We start from the raw sequence: 15,519 nt of genomic DNA, 5'->3' as shown, positions 1-15,519 counted from the left end.
TCACCCACAGCAGGGAAAATGACACTGAAAATTTTTTTCACTGTTCTAGCACCTCCTAATTGGATGTGTAAATCAATTGATATCAAAGCAGCATTTCAGCAGGGTGAAACATTTCAAAGAAGTTTTTTTTGAGGACACCCAAAGAAGCAGGTAATATACAGGGACATTTGTGGAAATTAAACAAATGTGGATATGGGTTAAGTGATGCATCAAGGATTTGGTATTTCTCTATACGATCTGTGTTATTGAAGACTGGTTGTGTCCAGTAAAAGCAGATCCAGCAATGTTTTACTGGAAGGCTAAAAATAGGTCTTTAAATAGGTTTTTTGTGTCGGTCTCCACGGTGGAAGACACAAATAGTTTACCGAATGTTAACGATCGAGTGTTGATAGGAGGAGAGGTACTCAATACAATTATTGTTACTAGAGAGGCAGTGCTTGGTAGACTAACAGGACTGAAGGTGGACAAGTCCCTGGGCCCGGTTGGAATGCATCCCAGGGTACTGAAAGAAATGTCAGAGGTAATAGCGGATGCGTTAGTGGTTATTTATCAAAATTCACTGGACCTTGGGGTAGTGCCGGCTGATTGGAAAACAGCTACTGTTACACCGCTGTTTAAAAAAGGAAGTAGACAAAAGGTGGGTAACTACAGGCTGGTTAGCTTAACGTCTGTAGTTGGGAAAATGCTGGAATCCATCATTAAAGAGGAAATAGCAGGCCATCTGGATAAGAATGGTTCGCTCAAGCAGACGCAGCATGGATTCATGAGAGGAAAGTCGTGTTTGACGAATTTACTGGATTTTTATGAAGATGTGACTAGTGCGGTTGACGGAGGGGAACCGGTAGATGTGGTGTTTTTGGATTTCCAAAAGACATTCGATAAGGTGCCTCACAAAAGGTTGCTGCAGAAGATTGGGGCACACGGAGTTGGGGATAGGGTGTTAGCGTGGATTGGGGATTGGCTATCCAACAAGAAGCAGAGAGTTGGAATAAATGGGTGCTTTTCTGGTTGGCAGATGGTGACTAGTGGCGTGCCGCAGGGATCGGTACTAGGGCCTCAACTGTTTACTATTTACATAGATGATCTGGAGGAGGGGACTGAGTGTAGGGTATCAAAGTTTGCTGATGACACGAAGATAAGTGGGAAAGTGAATTACGTGGAGGAAGCGGAAGGTCTGCAGAGAGATTTGAATAGGCTGTGTGAGTGGGTGAGGATCTGGCAGATGGAGTATAACGTTGGCAAATGCGAGGTTATTCACTTTGGAAGAAATAATAGCAAATTGGATTATTATTTAAATGGAAAAAAATTACAACGTGCTACTGTGCAAAGGGACCTGGGGGTCCTTGTGCATGAGTTGCAAAAACTCAGTCTGCAAGTACAACAGGTGATCAAGAAGGCAAATGGGATGTTGGCATTTATCGCGAGGGGGATAGAATATAAAAGCAGAGAAGTCTTGCTGCATCTGTACAAGGCATTGGTGAGGCCGCAGCTGGAATACTGTGTGCAGTTTTGGTCCCCTTACTTGCGGAAGGATATATTGGCCTTGGAGGGAGTGCAGAGAAGGTTCACCAGGTTGATACTGGAGATGGGGGGGTGTAGATTATGAGGAGAGATTGAGCAGATTAGGTTTGTACTCGTTGGAGTTTAGAAGGCTGAGGGGTGATCTTATAGAGGCCTAGAAGATAATGAAGGGGCTGGATAGGGTAGAAGTGGAGAGATTCTTTCCACTTAGAAAGGAAACCAGAACTAGAGGGCACAGCCTCAAAATAAAGGGGGGTCAGTTTAGGACAGAGTTGAGGAGGAACTTCTTCTCTCAGAGGGTGGTGAATCTCTGGAATTCTCTGCCCACTGAAGTGGTGGAGGCTACCTCATTGAATATGTTTAAGTTACGGATAGATGGATTTCTGATCGGTAGGGGAATTAAGGGTTATGGGGAGCAGGCGGGTAAGTGGAACTGATTCACTTCAGATCAGCCATGATCTTATTGAATGGCAGGGCAGGCTCGAGGGGCTAGATGGCCTACTCCTGCTCCTATTTCTCATGTTCTTATGTTCTTAAAGGAAAATTGGCTCGAAGTTTTACAATGCATGTGGATGATTCCTTATGCGGTGGCACAGAAGAATTTGAAAAAAGAATTGAAGCTGAAAACAGAATTAAAAGTAAAGTTTATTTATTAGTCACAAGTAAGACTTGCATTAATACTGCAATGAAGTTACTGTGAAATTCCCCCAGTCAGCACAGTCCAGTGCCTGTTCGGGTCAATGCACCTAACCACGTCTTTCAGAATGTGGGAGGAAATCGGAGCACCCGGAGAAAACTCACGCAGACACAGGGAGAATGTGCAAACTCCACACAGACAGTGACCCAAGCCGGGAATCGAACCCAGGTCCCTGGTGCTGTGAAGCAGCAGTGCTAACCACTGTGCCACCATTCTGCTCTAAAGTAGTGAGTCAAGCAGCTGGTGCTTTTCGATATCTTGGTCTTGATATCCAACAAAGTACATCTGGTGTAACGATGACTTAACAAGGATATCTAAACAGTATTGATCCCATTCCCATCACCAGAGAAAGGTCAATGGAAAAAGAGGAATGGGCCAACGAAAAAGAAACGAGAGTTGTTGAGGAGTATGATAGGACAACTGAATTGGCTCTGCAGATGGGAGCTATAATGTCCAAGAGCTCAATAATATGTCGAAGTGCGCCACAGTCAGAGATCTTGCAGGCTAATAAAACAGTAAAAAAGTTAAAATTAGAGGAGTGTGTAATTCAATTCCCAGCACTAGGAGAATCGGAAGATATGAAATTGCTTGTGTTTAGTGATGCTTCACATGCCAATCTACCAGATGGACATTCAAGCGGTGCTGGATTCATAATATTCCTGGTAGGTAAGGAAGGAAAATGTTTCCCCTTGGCCTGGGAAGCAAAGAAAATAAAAAGGTTAGTCAAAAGCTCATTGGCGGCTGAAACCCTAGCGTTAGTGGAGGCGTTGGATATGGGGATATATTTGTCTGACGCATTAACAATTATTTTTTATGGGCACATCGGGTAAGAAAGTACCAGTTGAGTGCTTTGTGGACAATGTTCACTCAACAAAAAGTGTAGCGGAAAAATTATTAAGAATTGATTTGGCCAGCATTAAACAAATGCTGGAAAACAAGGAAGTTTCCAACCTTAACTGGGTCGGTGTAAATCTACAGGTATTCGACTGTTTTACAAAACGGGGTGCAGGTACTGGAAAGTTAAGAATACTGGAGGATGATTGTCTTAAATTATTTTGAAAAAATAAATAAAGGGAATCTGTTAGAATGTAACTGGTGACAACTTTGTATTGGATGTAATGTGACCAATGGGAACAAGATGTAAGGGTCAGCTGACCCAGTAAACCAGGGAACCAATTACAAAGTCATGTAATAGTCAGCTGACCAGCTAACTCACCAAAAATAAGAACCTGTTTAGAATTGGTGTGAGCTTGGAGTGGCCCAGTGCGAGGCCCCAAAATTGGAGTAATGATGTTTCTTTATTAAACCCTTTCTTTGATTTATAAATTGGAGTAAGCTTTGTTGTATTTTCATTATCTGCATTTTGAAGAGTTCCTTCTGAGGAAACATCTACTTCCATTTCTTATGTTCTTAATCATGTTGTTAACATAGATCAATCAGATTACCAGGACAAGAAAACGGCCTCCTTTGTTATACCAGTTTCGTTTAACTATTCACCCAGTCTCTCTCTTCCATATTCCAAGCTTTACCACTACCTCCTTACCAGACTGTAAGTCTCAATGCCCACCCACAATCACCCATGCCATTTTTTACTACTCATTCAACTCCACTCACCTAACCTTCCAGCCAGCCTCCTGGCCTTCCCTGATAATCATCCTACGAATCCTTTGGCGAGTAACCCACCTCCTGACTCTCCAAAGCTTGTCCACCATTTACAAGGTGTACATCTGGAGTGTGACGGAATATTCTCCACTTGCCTGGATAAGTTCAGTTCCAACAATACTCAAGTTTGACATCCCCTTATGTTTGGTTACGTTTTAACCAATTTACTTTAATTGGTTACGTTTACTTTAGCGATGGAAAGGGATAGGTATATACCGCAGGGCAAGTGTTATAGCTGAGGGAAAGGAAATTATGATGCGATTAGGCGAGATTTAGGATGCATAGGATGGGGAAGAAATCTGCAGGGCATGGGCACAGTTGAAATATGGAGCTTGTTCAAGGAACAGCTATTGCGTGTCCTTGATAAGTATGTACCTGTCAGGCAGGGAGGAAGTGGTCGAGCGAGGTTTACTAAAGAAGTTGAATCTCTTGTGAAGAGGAAGAAGGAGACTTTTATGTAAAGATAAGACGTGAAGGCTCAGTTAGGGCGCTTGAGAGTTACAAGTTAGCCAGGAAGGACCTGAAGAGAGAGCTAAGAAGAGCCAGGAGGGGACATAAGAAGTCTTTGGCAGGTAGGATCAAGGAAAACCCTAAAGCTTTCTATAAGTATGTCAGGAATAAAAGAATGACTAGGGTAAGATTAGGGCCAGTCAAGGACAGTAGTGGGAAGTTGTGTGTGGAGTCCGAAGAGATAGGAGAGGTGCTAAATGAATATTTTTCGTCAGTATTCAAACAGGAAAAAGACAATGTTGTCGAAGAGAATACTGAGATACAGGCTATTAGACTAGACGGGATTGAGGTTCATAAGGAGGAGGTGTTAGCAATCCTGGAAAGTGTGAAAATAGATACGTCCCCTGGGCCGAATGGGATTTATCCTAGGATTCTCTGGGAAACTAGGGAGGAGATTGCAGAGCCTTTGGCTTTGATCTTTATGTTGTCATTGTCTACAGGAATAGTGCCAGAAGACTGGAGGATAGCAAATGTTGTCCCCTTGTTCAAGAAGGGGAGTAGAGACAACCCTAATTATAGACCAGTGAGCCTTCTGTTGTGGGCAAAGTTTTGGAAACAATTATAAGAGATAGGATTTATAATCATCTAGGAAGGAACAATTTGATTAGGGATAGTCAATATGGTTTTGTGAAAGGTAGGTCGTGCCTCACAAACCTTATTGAGTTCTTTGAGAAGGTAACCAAAGAGGTGGATGAAGGTAAAGCAGTTGATGTGGTGTATATGGATTTCAGTAAAGCGTTTGATAAGGTTCCCCATGGTAGGCTATTGCAGAAAACACGGAGGCATGGAATTAAGGGTGATTTTGCAGTTTGGATCAGAAATTGGCTAGCTGTAAGAAGACAGAGGGTGGTGGTTGATGGGAAATGTTCATCCTGGAGTTCAGTTACTAGTGGTGTACAGCAAGGATTTGTTTTGGGGCCACTGCTGTTTGTCATTTTTATAAATGACCTGGATGAGGGCATAGAAGGCTGGGTTAGTAAATTTGCAGATGACAGTAAAGTCGGTGGAGTTGTGGACAGTGCGGAAGGATGCTGCAGGTTACAGAGGGACGTAGATAAGCTGCAGAGCTGGGCTGAGAGATGGCAAATGGAGTTTAATGCGGAAAAGTGTGAGGTGATTCACTTTGGAAGGAGTAACAGGAATACAGAGTACTGGGCTAATGGTAAGATACTTGGTAGTGTGGATGAGCAGAGAGATCTCGGTGTCCATGTGCATAGATCCCTGAAAGTTGGCACCCAGGTTGATAGGGTTGTTAAGAAGGCGTACAGTGTGTTAGCTTTTATTGGGAGAGGGATTGAGTTTCGGAGCCATGTTGCAGCTGTACAAAACTCTGGTGCGGCCGCACTTGGAGTATTGCGCACAGTTCTGGTCGCCGCATTATAGGAAGGATGTGGAAGCATTGGAAAAGGTGCAGAGGAGATTTACCAGGATGTTGCCTGGTACGGTGGGAAGATCGTATGAGGAAAGGCTGAGTGACTTGAGGCTGTTTTCGTTGGAGAGAAGAAGGTTAAGAGGTGTCTTAATAGAGGCATCCAAGATGATCAGAGGATTAGATAGGGTGGACAGTGAGAGCTTTTTTCCTCGGATGGTGATGGCTAGCACGAGGGGACATAGCTTTAAATTGAGGGGTGATAGATATAGGACAGATGTCAGAGGTAGGTTCTTTACTCAGAGTAGTAAGGGCATGGAATGCCCTGCCTGCAACAGTAGTGGACTCGTCAACATTAAGTGCATTTAAAGGGTCATTGGATAAACATATGGATGATATTGGAATAGTGTAGGTTAGATGGGCTTTAGATTGGTTTCACAGGTTGGCGCAACATTGAGGGCCTAAGGGCCTGTACTGCGCTGTAATGTTCTATGTTCTATCTAGAACAAAGCAAACTTGATTGCTACCCTTCCACAAACATTCCACCCCTCCACCACTGACGAACAATGGCAGCCATGTGTCCCATCTACAAGATGCACTGCAGGAACTCACCAAGGTTCTTGAGACAGTATCCTCCAAACTCATGGCCATTACTATCTAGAAGGACAAGGGCAGCAGATACCTGGGAATACCACCACCTGGAAGTTCTCCTCCAAGTCAGTCACCATCCTGATTCGTAAATATATTGCCATGCTTTCACTGTTGCTCGGTCAAAATCCTGGAATCACCTCCCTAGCAGTGTGTACTTACATCTTGGGGATTGCAGTCATTCACGAAGGCAGTGCACACCACATTCTCAAGGGCAACTAGGGATGGGCAGTAAATGCTGGCCGAGCCAGTGACACCCACATCCTGCAAATGAATTTTTAAAAATTCCATCTTGATGCTTGACCAGGTTACACTCATCTCCCTCCTTACGTGTCCTTCAGCATTCAGATACAATAGCAAAATTGGTGAATGAATGTCATGACAAAAGTTGCCAATTGACTATTTGTTTCTGTCAGACATTGAAAGTGCTCACGTTTTCCTGATGCCATTGACTTTTCCTGACATGAAGCTGATGGCAGATGTTGCTATAAATTGCCATATGATATCCAATCCTGTCAATTATGATTCAACTAGTTCATAGTAACCTGACTGCCACTTCTCTTGACTTCTCCACTATTGCTAACAATCAGACTGCTTATCCAACATCCCACACTGGATGAGTGGAAATTTCCTCCAACTAAATATCGGTAAGATGAAAACCATTGTTTTCAGTCTCTTCAAATTCTGTTCCCGAGTTACTGACTCTCTCTCTCCCTATCAAGAGTTTGACATTAAGTAAGTCTGTTCACAACCTTGGTGTCACATCTGATGTGGAGATAAACTTTCAACCTCATATTCATGCCATCACTATGAACGCTAATCCTCACCTCAATAACATCACCTGATTCACCCCATCTCAGCTCATCTCCTGCTGAAACCCTGATTAGAGCCTTTGTTACATCGATATTTGACTATTCCAATGCTCCTGGCTGGACTCCCAGATGCACCAATTCGCATTCCCCTATCACACCTGTGCTCGCTAATTTACATCGGCTTTTTGTCAAATAATGTCTTGATTTTAAAACTTTTGTCCTTGTTTTCAAATCCTTCCATGGCCTCATCCCTCCCTGTCTCTGTAATCTCTGATGTGGAGATGCCGGCGTTGGACTGGGGTAAACACAGTAAGAAGTCTCACAACACCAGGTTAAAGTCCAACAGGTTTATTTGGTAGCAAATACCATAAGCTTTTGGAGCGCTGCTCCTTCGTCAGATGGAGTGGAAATGTGCTCTCAAACAGGGCACAGACACAGAAATCAAGTTACAGAATACTAATTGGAATGCGAATCTCTACAGCCAGCCAGGTCTTAAAGGTACAGACAATGTGGGTGGAGGGAGCATTCAACACAGGTTAAAGAGATGTGTATTGTCTCCAGACAGAACAGCTAGTGAGATTCTGCAAGATCAGGGGGAAAGCTGTGGGGGTTACTGATGTGACATAAATCCAACATCCCGGTTTAGGCCGTCCTCATGTGTGCAGAGCTTGGCTATCAGTTTCTGCTCAGCGACTCTGCGCTGTCGTGTGTCGTGAAGGCCACCTTGGAGAACGCTTACCTGAAGATCCAAGGCTGAATGCCCGTGACTGCTGAAGTGCTCCCCCACAGGAAGAGAACAGTCTTGCCTGGTGATTGTCGAGTGGTGTTCATTCATCCGTTGTCGTAGCATCTGCATGGTTTCCATAATGTACCAGTTCTCAGCCAAGGGCTCAACTTTTGCCCCACTACCAAAATAGACCCCATCAGTCTCGCAGCGGACACAGAGGAATTCATCAGGCGAATGAGGCTGCGGGAGTTCTTCCACAAACCCCAAGAGGCCAACAGCGAACACAATGAGACAGCTAATGAACCAGAACAGCAGACAGAGATCCGCAGTGCAACCGAAGAGGAAAGAGTCGATTTGGACTCCTCCGGAAGGCCGCTGCCCTCGACTTGACATGTATGCCCAAGCCATCAGGAGGTGCGTCAACACCAAATTCATCAGCCGCACTCACAAGACAGCACTGAACATCACCCAAGCACAACGCAACGCCATCCACACTCTCAAGAGCAACCACAACATTGTCATCAAACCAGCAGACAAAGGAGGGGCCATCGTCATACTGAACAGAACGGATTACTGCAAAGAAGTGTACCGACAACTGAACAACGAGGAACACTACAGACAGTTGCCCACAGATCCGACCAAAGAACACACCCGTCAACTCAACACTCTGATCAAAACCTTTGATCCGGACCTTCAAAACACCCTCCGTGCTCTCATCCCAAAAACTCCACGCATTGGAGATCTCTACTGCCTCCCAAAAATACACAAGGCAAACACACCTGGCCGTCCCATCGTTTCAGGAAATGGAACACTGCGAGAACCTCTCCGGCTATGTCAAGGGCATCTTGAAACCCATTGTACAAAGAACCCCCAGCCTTTGTCGCGACACTACGGACTTCCTACAGAAACTCAACACACATGGAGCAGTTGAACCAGGAGCACTCCTCGTCACAATGGATGTCTCGGCACTCTACACCAGCATCCCCCACGATGATGGCATTGCTGCAACGGCCTCAGTACTCAATGCCGTCAACTGCCAGTTTCCAGATGCAATTTTACAACTCATCCGCTTCATCCTGGACCACAATATCTTCACCTTCAACAACCAGTTCTTCATCCAGACACACGGAACAGCCATGGGGACAAAACTCGCACCTCAATATGCCAACATCTTCATGCACAGGTTCGAACAAGACCTCTTCACCACACAGGACCTTCAACCGATGCTATACACTAGATACATCGATGACATTTTCTTCCTTTGGAGTCATGGTGAACAATCACTGAAACAACTATATGATGACATCAACAAGTTCCATCCCACCATCAGACTCACCATGGACTACTCTCCGGAATCGGTTGCATTCTTGGACACACGCATCTCCATTAAGGACGGTCACCTCAGCACCTCACTGTACCGCAAGCCCACGGATAACCTCACAATGCTCCACTTCTCCAGCTTCCACCCTAAACACGTAAAAGAAGCCATCCCCTACAGACAAGCCCTCCGAATACACAGGATCTGCTCGGATGAGGAAGATTGCAACAGACACCTCCAGATGCTGAAAGATGCCCTCATAAGAACAGGATATGGCGCTCGACTCATCGATCAACAGTCCTGACGCGCCACAGCGAAAAACCGCACCGACCTCCTCCGAAGATAAACACGGGACACGGTGGACAGAGTACCCTTCGTCGTCCAGTACTTCCCCGGAGCGGAGGAGCTACGGCATCTCCTCCGGAGCCTTCAACATGTAATTGATGAAGACTAACATCTCGCCAAGGCCATCCCCACACCCCCACTTCTTGCCTTCAAACAACCACGCAACCTCAAACAGACCATGGTCCGCAGCAAACTACCCAGCCTTCAGGAGAACAGTGACCACGACACCACACAACCCTGTCACAGCAACCTCTGCAAGGTGTGCCGGATCATCGACACGGATGCCATCATCTCGCGTGAGAACACCATCTACTAGGTACACGGTACCTACTCTTGCAACTCGGCCAATGTTGTCTACCTGATACGCTGCAGGAAAGGATGTCCCGAGGCATGGTACATTGGGGAAACCATGAAGACACTACGACAACGAATGAATGAACACCGCTCGACAATCACCAGGCAAGACTGTTCTCTTCCTGTGGGGGAGCACTTCAGCAGTCACGGGCATTCAGCCTTGGATCTTCAGGTAAGCGTTCTCCAAGGCGGCCTTCACGACACACGACAGCGCAGTCGCTGAGCAGAAACTGATAGCCAAGTTCTGCACACATGAGGACGGCCTAAACCGGGATGTTGGATTTATGTCACATTATCAGTAACCCCCACAGCTTGCCCCCTTGTCTTGCAGAATCTCACTAGCTGTTCTGTCTGGTGACAATACACATCTCTTTAACTTGTGTTGAATGCTCCCTCCACCCACATTGTCTGTACCTTTAAGACCTGGCTGGCTGTAGAGATTCACATTCTAATTAGTATTCTGTAACTTGATTTCTGTGTCTGTGCCCTGTTTGAGAGCACATTTCCACTCCATCTGACGAAGGAGCAGTGCTCCAAAAGCTTATGGTATTTGCTACCAAATAAACCTGTTGGACTTTAACCTGGTGTTGTGAGACTTCTTACTCTGTAATCTCTACCAGCCCACAGCGCTCCAAGATATCTGTGCTCCTCTAATTTTTGTGCATCACTAATTTTAATCAGTGCATCTGCTCCTTCAGTTGTCTAGCTCTGGAATACCTTCCCTACAATTCTCCACCTCTATACCTTGCCTTCCTCCTTTTCAAGACACTCCTTAAAACATAACCCTTTGATTAAGCTTGTGGTGATCTGTCTTAATCTCATTGTGACTCAGTGCCATACTCTGAGTGCCTTGGGTTCTTTTCATAGAATCCTACAGTGCAGAAAGAGGCCATTCAGCCCATCGAGTCTGCACCAACCACAATCCCACCCAGGCCCTATCCCCACATATTTACCCACTAATCCCTCTAACCTATGCATCCCGGGACACTAAGGGGCAATTTAGAATGGCCAATCAACCTCGCCTGCACATCTTTGGACTGTGGGAGGAAACCGGAGCACCTGGAGGAAACCCATGCAGACAGAGGGAGAATGTGCAAACTCCACACAGACAGCGACCTGAGCTGGGATTCGAATCCAGGTCCCTGGAGCTGTGAAGCAGCAGTGCTAACCACTGTGCTACCGTGCCGGTATTTTATTACATTAAGGTGCAATATAAATTAAAGTAGTCGCTTAGTAGTACAGAATGTGAGTGCTGTGGGGGAAAAAAAGAGGCATGCTGTCAAAGCTTTTCATCTTGCACTCAACAGAACAGAATCATAAGAATACCAAATTTCAAAAGGAACAATTTATACCGCATGACAAAAGCGTGTTGATTGATTGACATGTGGACTTTGATTGATAGAGGCATTGCCATGGAGAATACACCAGGGAACAATTATCCCCCAACCTTTCATTTAAATGAAAATCTGGCAAATCAACTCTGAGGGGTCGTTCATGGGGAATGTACCAGGGAATAACTGTCCCCCAAAACTTTTGTTTACCTGAAAAAGGCGCAAGGCCCGGGCATTTTCTGTTTGCATACTAGCGCCCCTAGTATGAGTATATGTAGCTTCTGGCACACAGAAGTGAGCCATATTGTGAACTCAACAAATAATCTTAAATTTATTTGTTGGTGTAATTCTGAGCACAATCAGAATTGTTTACTCAGTGTTGTCCAATTGCAGAATCAGATCTAATGTTGGACACTATGTTCTGATTTTTTTTTTAGGTACGGGCTGGTTGAGTACGTTGAGTACTCTGCACATTACGAACACCTGGAGAGACATGCTGTTTGATGTGATCCGCCAGGCATTGGGACATATAGCATGTCCCAATGCCTGGCATTACACCAGCACAGAAATTCATATACCACATTGCCCATTTGTGTCAGAGTTCACTTGTCAACCAATCGGCACACTTTTCTCATGAAATATAAATTGTTGTTCCCTTTGAATTTTGGTATCTTGTGATTCTGTCATTGTGCATAAGATGAAAATCTTTGACAGCATTTTTTTTAAAGCAATACTGAATATTTTGTTTGTTTACACTCTATTTATATCTTGGAACAATAAATTATAGCGTCTAACCAAGGAATCAGTTTTACTTTGATGTGGGTGGAAAACTGACATTTGCAGATCAGTTGCATGGTCTAAACCCAGCTGATTGAAGTCAACAAAAACAAAAATTGGCAGGGTGTGTAACCGGATGTCAATCTGCTCACTTCTTATCACCAGAAAGCTATTACTTGTCTCCGTGTGTGCAATTGGTGTTTAAAATTGCTGAGACAAATAAAGCTAATTAATTTTCTCAATTGATTTTCTTTTTAAATTTTCCTTCTCATTGTTTACTTTCACTTTTACGATTCCCATCAAACCCATATGTTTATTTTCAGCTTTTAAGTCTGCTGTAACTGAAGACCAGATAGTAATCTGCAATACATGTTTTTATGCCACTGCTCAGTGCTACACTGCCACCCAATGGCAGAAATTTATTCTGGTAAAGCAATAACAGAAGCAGCATATATCTGTTTGACTTCATAAAAAAAGTGGCACTACAATTGAATAGGTACAGTACTGCAGACTGGACACATTTTCCACCTAAAATTGGCACAAAACCATTTTGCTGCTGTCATGTTAGCATTTTCTTCTGTACAAAATAAAACTGCTATTTAATCTCTGTATTAATGTGTGTGTTTTGTGGGCAATAATAATTGCTGGAAATTTGCTAACTTGAGCAGCTTGTCGGTTTATACCATAACAAAAAGTGATGGACAGAGTCTGTGGCGTCATGGCCTACAAGTTGTATTCAACACCTGCACTTGAGGGAAATGTAGCAAAAGCTTTTGTTTTTGTTAACTTTTTCTGTTTTGTTATGGTTGGTTGTTCTTGAGTCTTAATTTCAGACAGTATAAGAGTGTATTTGGCCTGATAAGAATATGAACAGCACTGCATTCGTGTTGCTGAAAGAGACAAGAGAGTTGGTGGCAAGCTAGAAGAGACCACAAATGCATTATTTGTATGGAGAACTTTCAGGTTTCAAATACCGATTAAAAGTCGATTTTCAGCAATTTTAATTTGGATTTCTGTTTTTGTTTTAACGTTTGCAGGTTTAATTTGCTGAATAATAACCAGTTTGAATTCTAGTTTCTAAAATATTTGTTTTAGGTTCATCTGTATTTAGGGTGCAATTTATTTTGGATTATCCACTGCTTAATCAGAAAAACTTCAGATTTCCAGACATTGGTTCAAGAATCACAGATAAATCAAGTCGTATTATGTGCAGTTTTAATTCACTTTGCAAAGCATTATACAGCTAGCAGTCTCTTCGGTTACTGTTTCACTATAATTACATTTCTGGTAAAGTGGGAAAAATGGGGTTTGCCAAAACCCTTAATAATTCCCACTCATGTCTGTGTGTTCATTGATTTAAATTACGAACTAAGTTATCAAAGTTACATTTTAATGATAGCCTTGCCCATTCACTTAATCTATCAATATCTCTGTCATTGGTATGCTTTTATCCACATTGCTTACAATGCTGTCTATCTTTGTATCATCAGCAAATTTGGTGAAGTGGCTTTCTATTCTATCATCTACATCATAAATAATAGTGAATAGTTGAGGTCCCAACACAGATCTATGCAGGACACTACTAGTCCACACTGCCAACAATGCCTGTTCTGTGTCTCGCTGCTCAACTAATTTCCTAATAATATGCTTTCAATTCCATGAGCTTTAGCTCACAGGTTCTTATGAGATGCTGTATCAAATGCATTGGGAATGTTCATTTAATAACATGCCCTATCCACTGTTAGTTAGCTCTTCAAAACATTCCTTCGGTAGTGGATTCCAACATAACTTCCAAAAGGAATTGGGTAAATACCTCCAAGGGTAAGCTTAAGGGTAAACTGGGTCTAACTCAAAATAGTCAGCACAGATATGATGGGCTGAATGGCCTCCTTTCATCCATAATTCTTCATTCAATTTGAATTTGGCTTTTGGAGCAAGCAACCAAAGATTGGTGGCAGTGGTTAGCACTGCTGCCTCACAGTGCCAGGGACCTGGGTTCAAATCCTGGCTTGGGTGACTGTGGAGTTTGCATGTTCTCCCCATGTCTGTGTGGGTTTCCTCCGGGTGCTCCCACAATCCAAAGGTGTGCTGGTTAGGTTAATTGGCTAAATTGCCCCTTAGTGTCCTGGAATGTGCAGGTTAGAGGGATTAGTGGGGTAAATGTGTGGGGATAGCACCTGGGATGGGATTGTGGTTGGTGCAGACTCGATGGGCCGAATGGTCTCCTGCTGCACTGTAGGCTTCTATGATCCATGATCTATCTATATGTCAAGTTGTCAGGTGTGACCTACCCTTTACAAATTCATGCTGGCATTCTCATATCAGCTGAAAATTTTAAGTGTTCAGTCAGCTGATCCTTAATTACATAACCTCCTAATTTCCCAACAACTGATGTTAGGCTAACTGGTCTACAGTGCTCTGATTTCCCCCCTCAAATTTCAGTGTAAATTTGTTTTCCTATTTCCTACATTACAGCAGCGGATATACATCAAAAGTATCTCATTAGCTACAAAGAATTTTGGGACATCTAAAGGCATTTTAATGACATTTTAAAAATACAAATATGTTTTATTTTGCCTCAGAATTGCATGGTGTCACATAACATTATGAAGACTTGCAAGTACGTTTTGAATCTACAATCCTCTGACTCAAATATGATATCTCTACCATGTTTGGCAAATGCTTGGCACCCAGGATCCCAAAAATAATTCAGCGGGGCCATTCTGACCTCAATCTGTCCAAACTTGTTCCCGAGTACACAATCTCTGCATAATAAAAAAAAAAGCCATTGAAATAAGTGCTAGAATGTAATTAGGGTCAGCTTTGTAAAGGTGACAAAGTCGGCTCTGTGTTGCAAACTGCTGGTGAGCAACAAAGATCTACTGTTCTCTTTTATGAAAAGAGCGGCACGGTAGCACAGTGGGCGGCACGGTAGCACAGTGGTTAGCACTGCTGCTTCACAGCTCCAGGGTCCCGGGTTCGATTCCCGGCTCGGGTCACTGTCTGTGTGGAGTTTGCACATTCTCCTCGTGTCTGCGTGGGTTTCCTCCGGGTGCTCCGGTTTCCTCCCACAGTCCAAAGATGTGCGGGTTAGGTTGATTGGCCAGGTTAAAAAAAAAAAATTGCCCCTTAGAGTCCTGGGATGTGTAGGTTAGAGGGATTAGCGGGTAAATATGTGGGGGTAGGGCCTGGGTGGGATTGTGGTCGGTGCAGACTTGATGGGCCGAATGGCCTCCTTCTGCACTGTAGGGTTTCTATGACTTCTATGAAGTGCCATATTAATTGTGCACGATAATCAGAGACCAGTGGAGCATAGGCTTAAGTCCCAAATCTCAAACATTTTTTTGTGCTTTCACAGGGCAAAAATTGAAATTTGGGTGAAGTGTCATCCTGAATGCTCCCACCCAAGTCCAATTTCAGAACAGTATTGGCAGAGGCCTTGGTATAG

The 15,519-nt window shown here is 43.8% G+C and overlaps 1 protein-coding gene across 1 annotated transcript in view; it reads right to left on the bottom strand.

Annotated features, from left to right (window-relative positions):
• gpr180 (G protein-coupled receptor 180) overlaps positions 1 to 15,519 on the bottom strand; it is a 174,055-nt gene that overhangs the window by 80,435 nt on the left and 78,101 nt on the right. The gene's annotated exons all lie outside the window — the stretch shown is intronic.

Source organism: Mustelus asterias, chromosome 10 (genome assembly GCF_964213995.1).
Source record: "Mustelus asterias chromosome 10, sMusAst1.hap1.1, whole genome shotgun sequence".
NCBI lineage: Eukaryota > Metazoa > Chordata > Chondrichthyes > Carcharhiniformes > Triakidae > Mustelus > Mustelus asterias.
Note: the sequence above shows the minus strand (reverse complement) of the source record. Positions and strands in the feature narration are given on the sequence as shown.